Source organism: Hesperophylax consimilis, chromosome 8 (genome assembly GCF_061612785.1).
Source record: "Hesperophylax consimilis isolate HC1 chromosome 8, BYU_Hcon_1.0, whole genome shotgun sequence".
NCBI lineage: Eukaryota > Metazoa > Arthropoda > Insecta > Trichoptera > Limnephilidae > Hesperophylax > Hesperophylax consimilis.
In genome coordinates this window covers 2636324-2652243 of record NC_142843.1, presented here as the reverse complement: position 1 = coordinate 2652243, position 15920 = coordinate 2636324, and the positions used below count along the sequence as shown (strand labels likewise).

The following is a 15920-nucleotide window of genomic DNA, read 5'->3' as shown; positions in this document are numbered from 1 at the left end:
TACTCTTGCAACTTGCTCGATTTAATCAACCATCGCAACAATACAGGGAGTGATGCTGCGGATACAATGACACAATAAGAGAGGCAATGGGTAAGATTGCATACCCGGTTCTGTGAAAGGCAAGGGTACCTGTACGTTGCGCCATTCATTGCACCGTTGCAACAATATCGGGAATGGAGTTGCGGATACGATGACACAAAGAGAAGGGCCACAAGATTGCCTATCCCTTTTCCCCGGACACCCTGTATAGCACATATATGCACCTTATAGGAGCTCCATTCAATCCACAATTGCAACATTATCGGGAATGAAGTTGCAGATCCAATTACACAATGACAAAGGCAACAGGTAAGATTGCATTCTGTCTCTATTATTGCAAAGAATGGGAGAGATAAGACAATGGAATGAGACAATCCAAAGTACTCATAAAAGGACCAGACCCTAGACGAACCAAGAAACTACTCGATATGGACAGAAACTCGCTGAGGGAACTGGTAGGACTACTAACAGGACACTGCCATCTCAGGAGACACATGCAGATATTGGGAGTGGAAAACACCAATAGATGCAGGAAATGTGAAGAGGATGAAGAGACTCCAATTCACCTATGGTGCCAATGTCCTGCCCTGGTGGGAACTAGGCTCAGATACCTGGGGAGACATACAATAGAACCAGAAGACATAGCCACATACCCAAAACAACCCTGGTGAACTTTATTAAAGGGACTGGGTTGTTGTTAAAGGATTGAGGTAAAATGGGAGATAGCACAATGTACCTATGGCCTAAGTGCTCACGGGAACTACGTGTAAATCGTCTCCACCCTTTAAAAAAAGGTGCTCTATTCGATCCACCATTGCAACATTATTGGGAATGAAGTTGAGGCTACAATGACACGATAATATAAAGTCGATTAATAGGTAAGATTGCCTACTCGATTCTGTATAAGGTGTGAACACCTATAAGGTGCTCAATTCAACCCATAATTGCAACATTATCGAGAATGAGGCTGCTGCGGATATAAAGACGCAAAATGATAGAAAGGCATTAGGTAAGATTGCCTACTCGGTTTTGTGTAAAGTAAGGTGCTCCATTCATTCTACAATCGCAACATTATCGGGAATGAAGCTGCTGATACAATATCATAATGATAAAGGCAATAGGTAAGATTGCCTACCCGGTTCCGTGTAAAGTAAGGTTCTCCATTCATTCCACAATCGCAACATTACCGGGAAGCAGCGGATACATCATTAGGTAAGATTGCCTACCCGGTTCTGTGTAAAGCAAGGGCACCTGTAAGGTTCTCAATTCATTCCACAATCGCAACATTACCGGGAATGAAGCTGCGGATACAATGCCGCAATGGTAGAAAGGCAAGGGCACCTATAAGGTCGCGTGATAACAAATAGGTACAATTTGCGGTCTTTGCAGTCGTGCAACACTTTTATTGCTTCCGTACAATCCGCCTAGACTGCACTATGCTCACCAGGGACAATCAAATAGATTTAAAATTTACGATAGAAAAATAATTATTTCGTATTTTCCGAGTATGGCGGCGAAGTATATTCATACAAACTCAAACCGCGACCGGAATAACAAAAAAATCTTATTATAGCTATATGTGGCGATATAGCGCACGCAAAAATGAGTATTGCTAATTTATTAAAAATTTCTTGGATTGCAGACAGTTTTCTGATAAAATCTTAGTACATCGGAACACGTGTTTATGCACCCGCATTTGACTAGGGAATGAGGTTGAAAGATGATTTGAGGTCAAAAAATCTAACCAAACTGAATAATTCGTTTTATAATCGAAGGGTGTAGCAAAAATCTAGTACGGATATGTGCTACTTTATTAATTGGTGTTGAAAATTATAAAAATGGGCAATTAAGGCGATGCCATACGTAGTAATTCAAAATCATGTGTTTTTGGTTTGAAAATTTGGTCGCCTAGAAATGTTTCAGGTGCTTTAATTAAATATTGCGAGTAGAATACATCTTGGCCTTTGAAATAATCGAGTATTTTTTAGATAAGTCTTTTTATAAGCCCAGAAAAATATAATGTAAAGGCCTATGAAAACTGCTTTAAAGTTCAAAATCTCCTACTTATGCGGGAATTTAAATTTATTTTAAAATTTTTATCGCCATCTACGTAAGGGTTATTATTGATAGCGGCTCAATTTAAAATATTACACGACGTAGTGCATCGCCTTAACGCCCTTTTTCGGGGATTTTACATATGAATATTAAGAAATATAAATTATTTATTGTACATAACTGAATTGCTTAATTAACAACATTTTATATTTGTTTAAAGATAAATTGAAGATGTCCACTGACTTGGTATAATTGTTTCCCTCCATTAGTATTCTGGGCAAAGAGGAATACATATGGTAGTTAGTCCCAGAATTTCTGCACTAAAATAAATCCTGACTTCTAATATTACGTTGTGGAATCCGGAAGCTATATCAATTCTAGCAATACCGACGATCCACTAAATCATTTAGAGTTTTATACAGAAATACCAAGTAAGTGAAAATTATTCTGTCTGACGATTTGAGCATATTCATATAAATTAACATTGAGTGTTGTAGTTCAACAATAATCTGGTATTGTCCAAATTAAACCGTCTTGAGCAAACCTCATTAAAAAATAACGTGGAAATTATTGGCATACCGGAAAAAAGAAATGAAAATTTAATAGATATCATAAAATTGCTAGGAGCCAAGGCAGGTGTTGATGTTCTCCCAAATGATATTGATGGAATCTCTCGTACAAGGGTCAAGGAATTACCCAGAGAAAATCCTAAATTTACTCGTCCAATTGTAGTAAAGTTCACAGCCAGCCGCAGTAGAGATAACTTTCTTGCTGCTATAAGGAAGAAAGGCAGTCTTAACTCAAGTGATTTGAAGCTTCCCGGGGACTCCAGAATTTATGTCAACGAGCATCTGACTGCTGCAACCCGTGCGCTCTTCAAGACAGTGAGAGACTTAAGCAAGGATAAAAACTTTAAATTCAGATGGATCAAATACGGAAAAATTTTTATACGCAAAAATGAAACTAGTCCCATTATTCAGGTGACATTGGAATCTGACGTGACTCAGGTTTTTTGCTGATAATCTTCTTAGATTTAGCATCGTCTCGTGTGACTATAAGCTATTATCAATTTATTTTTCCTATCTACCTTATCTTTTTTCCTACTTTAAAATATCATCCTTTGTACTGGTTTTTCTTTATTTGTATAATATTAACAACTAACTCTTTTAAAACTACCAACTTTAATCCAAATTATCCTACAATTACTCTGCTTGCGTTACTACAACACCACTCTAATATTTATAATTTACTAGAACATGCTTACAACTATTTTATCAATCTTATATTTTATATATATTATCAACTAAATGTACTAAAATGTTGAATGTATATTATCAAAATGTGACTGGACTGCGTTCTAAGACTGATAGATTTTATTTTAATGTTACCAATAACAACTATGATATTATTATGATAACTGAAACTTGGCTTGTAGACAGTATTGCTAGTGAAGAGCTATTTGACAACCGTTACCTGGTATTTAGGCGCGATCGCAATGAGCAAAAAAGAGGAGGTGGAGTAATGATTGCGTTGAAGAAGCACCTCATAGCTCATGAACGTAAGGATTTTAACACGAATGCTGAAGACATCTGGGTGACTGTTAAGATTAATAATTTCATAAAAATTCATTTATGCTGTGTTTACATACCTCCAGGAGTCAATCACTCACAAAATATAAATGAATTCATGGATAAATTATGTGAACTTCGAGGACTACATCACGATGATCATTTTGTCATATCGGGTGATTTCAACTTACCTCAAATTAACTGGTCTTTAAGTAATGGTAATAGTATGCATATTACGAATGGCTCTAAATCTGAAATTATTTCCAAACTATCTGACACCCTTTCATTTACTGATCTATCACAGTACTGCACCTTTCCAAATAATAATCATACATACCTAGACCTTGTTTTTAGCTCGATCCCTGTAATTGTATCAAATACTGACCAGTATCTCATCCCTGAATGTAAACATCATAAAAGCATTCTTGTTGACATTAACATATCTCTGGAAACTCCTATGGTGGACAACAAACGAACAATCAATCTTTTTAGGAAAGCTAACTATGAAACAATAAATAACGTCCTTAGTAGTATTGATTGGGATGCAGAATTTTTAAACCTATCAACCAATACTGCTATTGACCGCTTTTATACAATTTTATATGAAATCATTCGATTAAACGTCCCGTCAAAGGAAGTTCATATTAATAATTCTTATCCCTATTGGTTTAGTCCAGCCCTAATAAAACTGACTAAGGAAAAATATAAAGTGTTTAAAATGTGGAAAAGGTGGTCCAATCCTTTAGACTACCATGAATTCTGTATCCTTAGATCAAGGCAAAAGAAATTGTCTAGAGAATGTCTTAAACAATTTATAACAAACGCTGAACTTAATATATCTCGTGACCCTAAAAACTTTTGGTCTTATGTTAAAGGAAAAAGAAATAATTCTGGTTTGCCTCATGTTATGAAACTGGGCGAAGTGACTGCTGAAAATCCTTTCGCAATATGTAACCTGTTCTCACAGCATTTCGTCTCCACCTTTAATTACAACACTATTTCCGATGTACACTCTACCAACTATCATTTTGACAATCAAGTTAATATCTCCTCGGTATCAGTTTCAAAACAAAAAATAGAAAAAATAATCGATACTATTTCTAGCTCACTGGGTGCGGGTAGTGATAAAATTCCGGCTTTCTTTATCAAAATGTGTAGCAAGGTAATCTCGAAGCCCCTATTATTGCTCTTTCAATCCTCATTGAAAGAAGGTATCTTTCCTGATCGTTGGAAGAGTGCTCTCATCACACCTGTTTTTAAGTCTGGGGCTAAAAATGATGTCCAGAACTATCGACCGATATCTAAATTACCAATCTTTAGTAAAATTTTTGAAAAAATTGTTCATGAACAACTATATAACTGCATCGAGTCTGTAATACTCGTGAACCAACATGGCTTTATGAAAAAAAGATCGGTTGTATCTAATCTTGCCATTTTCATTGAAAATATTACTAAATCAATGGATGATCAAATCCAAGTTGACGTAATCTATACAGACTTCTCAAAAGCGTTTGTTAAAATTGACCACAGTCTTCTTTTGTCCAAATTACTAGCTTTGGGAATTCATGGGGATTTATATAGATGGTTAGTCTCCTATCTTAATGGGCGCACTCAGGGAGTAACAATAAATGGCTTCATCTCTGAGATTGTAAATATACCCTCAGGTGTGCCCCAAGGATCTCACCTGGGACCGTTACTGTTTACAATTTTCATCAACGACATTATAAAATGCTTTAATTATGCAAATGTTCTACTTTTCGCTGATGATATGAAAATATTCCTGCCTATTAATTCTATAATTGACTGCTTTAAACTACAAGAAGATCTGTATAGGCTTAATGATTATTGTATCCGCAATCGTCTCAACATGAACACTTCTAAATGTTATGTAATTACCTTCACTAGAAATAAAATTAAGTTTGACCATAATTATCATATAGCTGGCCAACTACTCAAAAAAGTTACACAAATTCGTGATCTAGGTGTTATACTTGACAGTAAACTTACATTTGAGGCTCATATTGATATGATTGTTAAGAAAGCCCTTAGAATGCTAGGATTCTTATTCCGTATTGGAAAAGAATTTAATAATATCATAACACTTAAAATATTGTATTTTTCTTATGTTCGCAGTCATCTTGAATTCGCTTCTCCCATATGGAATCCTCAATATAATATTTACATAAATCGCATTGAAGCCATCCAAAGAAAATTTGTCCATCATTTAAATTTCAAACTAAATTCAAACCTTGACGTAAACAGCTCGATGGACCTTTATGGACTTAAGCCATTAAAAACTAGAAGAGACTCCGCAGATATAATATATCTCCATAAAATTATCAATGGCTTTATTGATTGTTCTCCCCTTCTGTCTGAAATTAATTTTAGAGTTCCGAGCGTTAGAACTAGAGAAAAATCACTTTTTCATCTCCATAAATGTTCTACTAATATAAGACAAAATGCGTTTATATTCAGAGCCTGTAGTATATTTAATAAGAATTTTAATGATATGGACATATTCTCAAGTAATTTAGGAACCTTTAAAAGATATGTAATAACTAACATTAAATAATTTTAAATATTCTACTTGAAGTTATCATGTTATTGCTTTGAATCCTTTCCAGTTACTTACCTTCCAATTTATACTCATGTGTTCAATTTAGTTGTAGGTATACATTTATTATATTGTTATTATTGCTATTGTGTAGTGTTATTGATTGCTGCTGTGTTGAAATTTTACAATACATTTTGTTTTGAATTTTAGTTGGTTATTAGTATATCAGTTAAATTTAAATTTTTGAAATTTAGCTGGTTATTAGTATATTATTTGTGTTCCTAGATCTGTTATTATTTTTTATTTATTATTTACAATTTTGTATTTTTTGTAAATTTCTCAGGCCACGGGTACAGAACCCTTAGTTTCTTGTTTTAATATTTTTTATTATTATTATAATTTTAAGTGAAAATCTGTTATTGGATTTTATCTATATTATTTAGTTTATTCTTATATATGTAAATAATCTGTTGATTTTCCCAAATAAATAAAATAAAAATAAAAAAACATACTTGCAGGAATAACCATTTCAAAATTTATAAAACGTAAGAATTTGTTTTGTATTCTTTCAACAGCTTGTACATCTGATATTATTAATACTCTAGCGTCTGGACGGTGTAGGCCCTCTCATTGGTCAAATTTAAATTGTCTGTTTCAGTTAAATTCCGCTAACTTGAAAATTAAGGCACGATTTGAAAATGACACGATGCTCATATAATTTTTGGATAATATCGAAGAAAATATGTTTTAGAAAGTTGACAATCCATTGGATTCATTACATTACAGTAAAAATTATCCACAATTACGTATTAAAATTTGACGTTTATCATTATTCACGCGAAAGACAGATTGTTCAGTGTTGCCAGCGTATATGGAAAAAATGTAAAAAACTTTTATAGCCAGTTAGTGTCAAGCAATGTACAATGTCAGTGTGATTATTTAATGTGAGATATATTATAATTATAAATAATTATAAATAATAAATATAATTTATAATTATAAATCCACCATCATAAATTAAATAAAAAATAACCAGTTCCACTCGATACTTAAATACGTAATTAATTATTTTTTTTGATATTACAACACCGACCCCATTCGCTGTCATCAGCTGTCATGTTTAATATGTGATAATTACAGAATTATTATTGACGTGATAACCGTAGATATTTCTTTTAAAAACTATCGCTGTGAATCGCTAAAAAGAAATGTTTGTTTTCAGATTATTATTTCAATTTAATTACTATGGCTAAAAGGTATGTGGGCAATATTTTACCAGAATTGGTCAAATTTCGGAATGTTCGAATGAGAGGGAAATTTACCAAGCGATTGAAGTGCCATATACTACAAATTTTAGCTTATCCTCCAGCACGAATGATTGACAGGAGATTGTAGTCAATCTAAAAACTTTAGGAATTTTGTTTGTCAATACAAATGCTACTTGATGTATACAGTGTTAATAGATTTGCCTCATTTGGAGCACAAATAGCTAATATCCCAGGTAATGGTCCATATTGTTTTAAAAAAATTGGTTAGGTTTATCATCTGACTTCCAGAAGTATACAAGTTGCAGGTAAAATACCTTCCTATGCTCAGCTTTATCTATATGATCCTGATGAGGCTGTTAGAGTGCGTATGAGTCATCCATGTTATGCCGATTGCTATAAAAATATAATGCAAATAATTGATGATTGAACTAAAAGAAGCTGTCGAGGAAGAAGAAATACGCATTGCGGCTGAGGGTGGGCAGGTGAGAGATATACGTCTATTATTTACACGTTCATCAGAGGTACAATGCTCCAACCAGTTCTCACGATATCGCTATGGTTTACGTAGCAGACAGACGGGAATTTGTCATCGGGTATAGATATCGCTGTTTAACCTAAAAATGTTGAAGGACCTCAAAGGATGGCAACTTTATCAAAGCATTTAGATCCCATGGTTTTCCCACTACTATTTCCATCAGGTAAATGTGGTTGGACTCCAGGCTTTCAGCATCATGCTGATTTCTGTACTGCTCAATGTCATACTGTAACTGCTATGTAGTTTTATGCAAGTAAATTAGCAGTGCGAAGAAACATATTTAATCCAATCCATTATGCGGGTAAACTTTTTCAACAGTATTTAATTCATGCTTACATTATTTACCAATCTGGTCGCCTAGATTACATTAGGAAAAACCAACGACACCTCAGAGTGGAATGCTATCAAGGTTTGCAAAACCATGTAAGAAATTTAGCCACTGATAGAGGAGTATGTGCAGGTAATACAGTCATTCTTCCATCTTCATTTACTGGTGGACCACGCCATGTGAATAAACTTTATCAAGTTTCAATGGCAATGGTACGTAAATTTGGTCGTCCTGTCGTCGTCATAACTTTTACATGCAATCCCAAATGGACAGAAATACCAACCGAATTGGAACATTATCAATCGGCCGCGGACAGGCCTGATATAGTAGCCAAGGTTTTCCATCTAAAAGTCAAGGAATTTATTCATGATATGACTGAGAAACATGTTTTTGGAAAGGTAATTTGTTGGGTGTATACTTCTGTAATTGATCAGCAAAAAAGAGGACTCCCTCATCTACATGGTGTGTTTACACTTTGCAGCCAAGATAAGTTGTATACAGCTTCTGATATTGATAATGCCGTATCTGCAGAACTACCCCATCCGAAGAACGGCTTTGTACCATATTATTTAAAAAAATAACATTCATGGACCATGTGGCGTACTTAATCCAAGGTCAGTCTGCATGGTATACGGTAAGTGCTCTAAAAAATTCCCCAAATCATTTAAAGATGCTACTGATAATAATTCCGCAGGTTACCCAGAGTACAGGATACGTGATAATTTTTCTGAAAATCACGTTGTTCGGGATATACGTATCGACAATCGATTTGTTGTTCCATATAATGCATTCCTTAGCAAAAAATATGATGCTCATATTAATGTTGAAATTTGTTCCTCTTTGGATAGTATTTATTTATTTATACTGGGTTTTTAGAGATTTTCTCACTTATCTATACATGATCAATCTCACTCAATTTTACTTCTGGCTTTACATTTACCCGACAGCCAATCTGTTTATTTTGTAGAGGGGCGGGAGGAACAGGCTCTTAGGGAAGCATCTACAAGGAACACCTCTTTAACAGCGTGGTTCCAATTAAATCTTAAAGATATTGAGGGACGCTCTATTCTGTATCAAGATGTACCAAATAACTATGTCTTTTCAGCTGGTAAAAAGTGGACGAGGCGACAGCGGGGAGGCGACAACATCATTGATGACATACGAGAATGGACGCAGTGCATGACGGAGGCTTCATTGTATTTGATGCCTAAAATTCTTAGACATCTATTTGTTTTAATTTTAATACAATGTATCCCTTCGATCTTCGGCTGAAGATTTTTTTCATCGTGGTGTTGCTGAAGAAACAGCTATTAATTAATCTTTGTCTTTTAAACATACAGGATATTCTTATGAAGGAGAATTCATCTTGCAGAATGCAGGGCTTACCTGAACCTGATGAAAGTTGCAGTTTTGGACAAGTATCTGATTTTAATGTAATTTCTGAAAACACTTTAGGTGAATTGATGGCTGCCAAACTCAATGACGAACAACTTCAAGCATATAATTCTATTTTGAATAAGTTTTTTCACATGAAAATGATGACAATGAATGTTTCTTCATTGATGGCCCAGGCGAAACATGGAAAACATACCTTTACTAAACTTTAATTCACACTCTAAGACGAAAAGGTAAAAGAGTTTTATCATACTGCTTTTAATTTACCCATCAATTTACAGGACAATACAACATGTAAGGTCACATCAAAGAATCGGAAAATTATAACGGAAGCAGATATTATAATATGGGATGAAGCACCAGGTGTAGCTTTAGAAGTTATTGAGCGTACTATACGTGATATCATGGGAAGTGATTCTGTCTTTGGTAACAAAGTTATTGTTTTGGGCGGAGACTTTCGTCAGATCCTTCCAGTGTGTCGACGTACTTCACGAGGACAATTAATTGCCGCTTGCATAAAAAGCAGCATACTTTGGTACCATTTGAAAACTTTTCAATTAAAAACAAATGTCAGAGCTTTAGAAAGTGAAAATATATTTTCTAAATGGCTTTTGGACTTGGAAGATGGCAAACTTCCTTCGGTAGAAGGAACATTAGAATCATCTGTGCTTATTCCCAATGTAAATATTTGTCAAGATATTATTCACTATATATACAGTGAGACACATACAACTCCTGATGCCTTAGTGATGAGTCAACGTACCATATTGTGCCCTAAAAATAGTCATGTTTATGCTATCAATGAGGATGTACTTCAACGGAAAGCGCCCCTGAGCTGATATCTCACAAAAGCGGTGCTATAAAAATTTCAGCTGTAACTTAATTCAAGCCAAAATCATTACGGGGAACAGAAAAGGTACAGTACATTTCATTCCTAGAATTTAAAACACTTTGTCGGATGTTACAATTAGTCAAATTAGCTTATGCAATGAACATCAATAAATCTCAAGGACAAACTTTTGAACGGGGTGGACTGTTACTTCCTGAACCAGTATTTTCTTATGGACAGTTTGAGCGCAGTCATCGTTATTTATACAAATTCTGACTGATTGGTATACGGATAATATTGTTTATAAAGAGATTTTTTCCTAATGAAAGTGTATAATATTATGTTGTAGATTGTAAAAAATAAAAGTATAATAAATTGTACTTGCTTAAAAAGTTTTGTTTTTTGACTCAATTTATCCCACCTGTAAGGTTTTCCAGCCTAAGAATTAAGAGAGTTTTGGTGTATTTACTTTGACAATCGTTAGGTAAGAGCGTAATATTATTTCACCCAAATATGTAGATTTTTAGGACTTATCCCAATAAAATAATTCTTCATATATTTTAAAAAAAATGTAATTACTTTGACAGTCTTTTGGTAAGAGTATATTATTTTACCAAAGTTATATGTAATATTGTAATATGTTGATATTTTTTTATTTTCAAATTACATATAAATATTTTGCAATTTAAGTTTCGATTTAAAAATTAAATCATTTCGGTGGTATGGAAGAGGAAACATTTTTCTCATTGACGAGATTTATTTTGGGGTGAGGGGTGTTTAATGGTTCAGAATGTCTTTCTATTATATATCTACCCATTGATCTAATATCTACCTATTAAATGTAACTGTTAGTATCACTCAAACTGGGCGAAGCCCAACGAAGTGCCGCCCGCAGGGCCTAGCAGCAAAAACCCGCGGAGCGGGTTTTTAACTGCTAGTGTATTATAATGTGGGTTTCAGACAGGATAATTGTACTCAAGTTGACTTCTTACATAGACAAAATGTAACAATTTAATACACTTTATATTGTTAAAATTTCTGGTTAGCCTAGTTATAAATCCCAACATTTTTAAGCCCTTATTAGAGATTTCTGTTATGTGGTCAACAAATGAAAGAATTGATTGAAAAGTGATGTCTAAGTCTTTGATTTGTGTTAATGTCTCAAGAGTATTATTACTTTTTATTAAATTATCATTGACTTACAAAAATTGTGAAAAATGAATACTTTTATATAATAGCCTATATTTACTAATTCAAAACACAAATACATAAAAAAACACATATCCGTACTAGATATTTGATATACTTTTTGATTTAAAAAATAATCCTTCAGTTGGGTATAGTATTTTGGCCTCAAATCAAATTGAAGTTTTGTATGAAGAAGATCGCATAGCCGTTCCTCTTAATATATAATGACGAAATGCTGGAATATTAGGATTTTTGTGAACATGTGTTCGGACATCGTGATAATACGTTCATATTTTACTAAGGACGGGTTGTTTCACAAATTTTGAATAAGTCATCAAATTTCAAAGTTGATTTTGAAGTTCTGTTATTATTTCAGCTTTGTAAAATAACTGGATAATAATGATATAATAACAGAACTTGTATAGAACCTTCAAACAACTTGAAAATCAACTGTGAAATTGGATGAATTGTTCAAATTCTGTGAAACAAACCATCCTGACAGTTTATTAGGAAACATATCAATTCATTCGTTAAGGGTCTGCAATCCCGTTTTTAACCGGATTATGAATCATTGGAAGATATTCTTAATAAATTGGTAATATTTTATAGCAGTAAGTGGTCGCAATGAAAAAATCGTTTGAAAAACTTCATTAGGTAATACTTTTCCTAAAGTAGGTGTCTTATTTATTCATTCATTTATTTAACGCCCAGAGGGCTTTTACATGTAGGTGGTACAATTTTAATGACAGTTTTGAAACATGAGAAAGAAATATTAAAAATAACAAGAACATAAATTAATAAATACAGCGATTTGACTGGCTTACAAAAATATAACTTCCATTTAGGAATAGTGATAAGTCTTTTACGTAATCCACAAAATTCGCAAAGTTAATATTAAATATATCGACATCACCTAAGTATCAGTCCTGGATTTGTCAATAGGCCTTATAGGCCGCGGCCTAGGGGCGGCAGTGTTCAGGGGGCGGCACTCGCTCGCTTTGGTAAGCCGTGTATGCGATTATAAACAAAAAAGTCCCTGTGGATAAACAGAGTTTTATAGCTATTAGACGATAAGTATCATTTTTTAAAGGTGCTAATTCCTAGTACTTTAGTTAGATAGTTAGTTATATTGATGCTACTGCCCGGGCGGCAAGGGTGGCGGGCGGCGGATCGGGGGCGACACATAATATACCGTATCACGCTCGCGCCGGGCCGGCCGGCACACGGTGGGCTGAAAATCGGCTCTCATAGACATAGAAACTTGAATCTTCAAGGGTATTTTTTTTGGCTAGAAATGGATTCTGCTGATCATTACTATGCTATAAAATGTCGTACGAAGCAATTGCGTGTACAAATGAAGGAGTTATAATTTTTTTAAGAAAAATTTGTATGGCGCTGACATTAAAAATGAGGCTATCTCTGGAATCATAAGGTTGGCCGTTCTATCCTTACACACAGATAATACTACTATTTATTTGTATTTTTTTGACATACTTCATATTGTGGCGCAAGGTGCGATTTTTTTTTTTTAAATCCTAAAGTGGAAAAAAAATCTTTTTTTGTTGATGATTCATTTTAATGCTTAAATGCTTTACATATGAGTATGCTTTGTCTAGTTTACAATATTTTATTTACACTCCAAGCCAAAAAACTGTGCACAGTGAGCTGAAAATCGCCTTTCATAGACATAGTGACTTGAATTTTCAAGTGTATTTTTTTGGCTAGAAATGGATTCTGCTGATCATTACTATGCTATAAAAATTTGTATGAAGCAATTGCGTGTACAAATGAAGGAGTCATCATTTTTTTAAGAAAAATTTGTATGGAACTGACATTAAAAATGAGGCTATCTCTGGAATCATAAGGTTGACCATTATATCCTTACACACAAATATACTACTATTTATTTGTATTTTTTTGACATACTTCGTATTGTGGCGAAACTTGTGATTTTTTTTTTTTAAATCCTCAAAGTTGAAAAAAAAACTTTTTTATGTTGAAGATTCATTTTAATGCTTAAATGCTTTACATATGAGTATGCTTTGTCTAGTTTACAATATTTTATTTACACTGCAAGCCCAAAAGCATTTAAGCATTAAAATGAATCATCAACATTAAAAAGGGTTTTTTCAACTTTGAGGATTTTTCAAAAAAAAATCGCACCTTGCGCCACAATATGAAGTATGTCAAAAAAATACAAATAAATAGTAGTATTATCTGTGTGTAAGGATAGAACGGCCAACTTTATGATTCCAGAGATAGCCTCATTTTTAATGTCAGCGCCATACAAATTTTTCTTAAAAAAATTATAACTCCTTCATTTGTACACGCAATTGCTTCGTACGACATTTTATAGCATAGTAATGATCAGCAGAATCCATTTCTAGCCAAAAAAAATACCCTTGAAAATTCAAGTCTCTATGTCTATGAAAGCCGATTTTCAGCCCACTGTGCGGCAGTGCAAAGCGGCAATGTCCATTGTCCATGTGTCCATTTCGGAAACATCGCACTTGTCGCAACTCGCAACGTTTTATTCGATTTGATATCCTACCAGATTGTAACGAGTCCGAATACATTTCACTTTTTTGTACAATGTTGGCGAATTTTAAGTTAAGTGGAAGTGCGTTCTTGATTACGCTCCAGTTTCTGTTCACAGGGGTGTGAAAGGTGAGTATGTTAACACAATAATAAATAATACTATTACATATTCTGGTTCTGCTGGGCTAGATAGATAACGCTAACTAAATGTTTTCGGCTCGCTAACAAAAAAAAAGATTACTCAAGTTTCAAAAACATTAAAATTCAGAGTGTCTATGACCTTTAATACAGCGTCATCTAGTCCAGAACCTTTAAAAGTCGGCGTTTTAGATATATTTTTTTTCTTTTAACAGATTTTTCTAAATACTTCATATTCATATACGGACGAAAAATGAGTGATGGAAGGAAGCGACTGAGTGGTGCTGAGTACCGAAAGATATCAAAATTAAAAAAGATAAACAACAACATGCTTTTCAGAAAATCAGGGAAATAGAAACTTTTTTTAAAAGTGAAAACAGCAACGATTCATTAAGTATTTCACAAGAGAACTCGGGGAGTGGGAGTAGTAGTAATAAGGAAGATCAAGGTACTGGTATTCCAATTGAGCTGACGAGTATGCATCATCTCAATCAGTCAGATCAGCCATGTTTAGTAAAACCTGTTCGTCCTTCTGATTCCGACATTTCTGACAGTGAAATACCATCAACAAGTGACAGGAATTTGAGGTCACGCTGTGAAAAAGTGTCTCTTGTCGCGAAAACTACTGAAATACAATCAACCACAAAACTGAACAAAGATCCAGCCTTATGGGAAATAAACGATTCGACGAGAGACATTATTGCAAGAAATGGATTCGAACAAAACAATTCCTGTGATTTCACTAAAAGTGCCCAACTAAATGAGGATATTGCTTATTGGAAGAAAATTTTAAAGAGGGTCTTTACTGTAATGAAAGGATTGGCATCAAGAGATCTCGCTTTCAGAGGAAGTAATGAAAAATTTGCTGACCCGCACAGTGAGAATTACATAATGCTACTTGAATTAATAGCAGAGTTTGATCCATTTTTAGCCAAGCATATTGAAAGACATGCAAACCAGGGATCTGGAACTACTAGCTACCTATCAAAAACTGTCTGCGACGAGTTCATTTGCTTAATGGCTGAGAAAGTACTGAAATGCATTGGTGATGAGATAAAAGAAGCGAAATACTTCTTTAATTGTAGACTCTACACCGGATGCAGCACACGTAGATCAACTGACACTTGTGATTAGATATGTAAATAATGGAGAGCCGATTTCTTAAATTCTTACCTTCTGTAGGACACAAGGCTCAAGATATGTTTGATGCCATTACTTTGGAGCTAGAAAAGTTGAACATAAATATAGAAGACTGCCGGAGTCAGTCATATGATAATGCCTCGAACATGTCAGGAATTTATAATGGTTTACAAGCCAAAATTCAAGAACAAGCACCACTTGCCATGTTCGTCCCTTATGCAGCTCATTCATTAAATTTGGTGGGAACCTCGGCCGCTGAGTCTTGTACAGAAGCCTGTCACTTCTTCATGTTGCTGGAAGAGGTATATACTTTCTTTTTGAAGTCAACCGATCGTTGGAAAACAT

The 15920-nt window shown here is 34.2% G+C and overlaps 1 protein-coding gene across 1 annotated transcript in view; it reads right to left on the bottom strand.

Annotated features, from left to right (window-relative positions):
• The window catches only part of LOC149421403 (obg-like ATPase 1), a 69063-nt gene that overhangs the window by 27735 nt on the left and 25408 nt on the right, over nucleotides 1-15920 (bottom strand). The window lies entirely within an intron of this gene.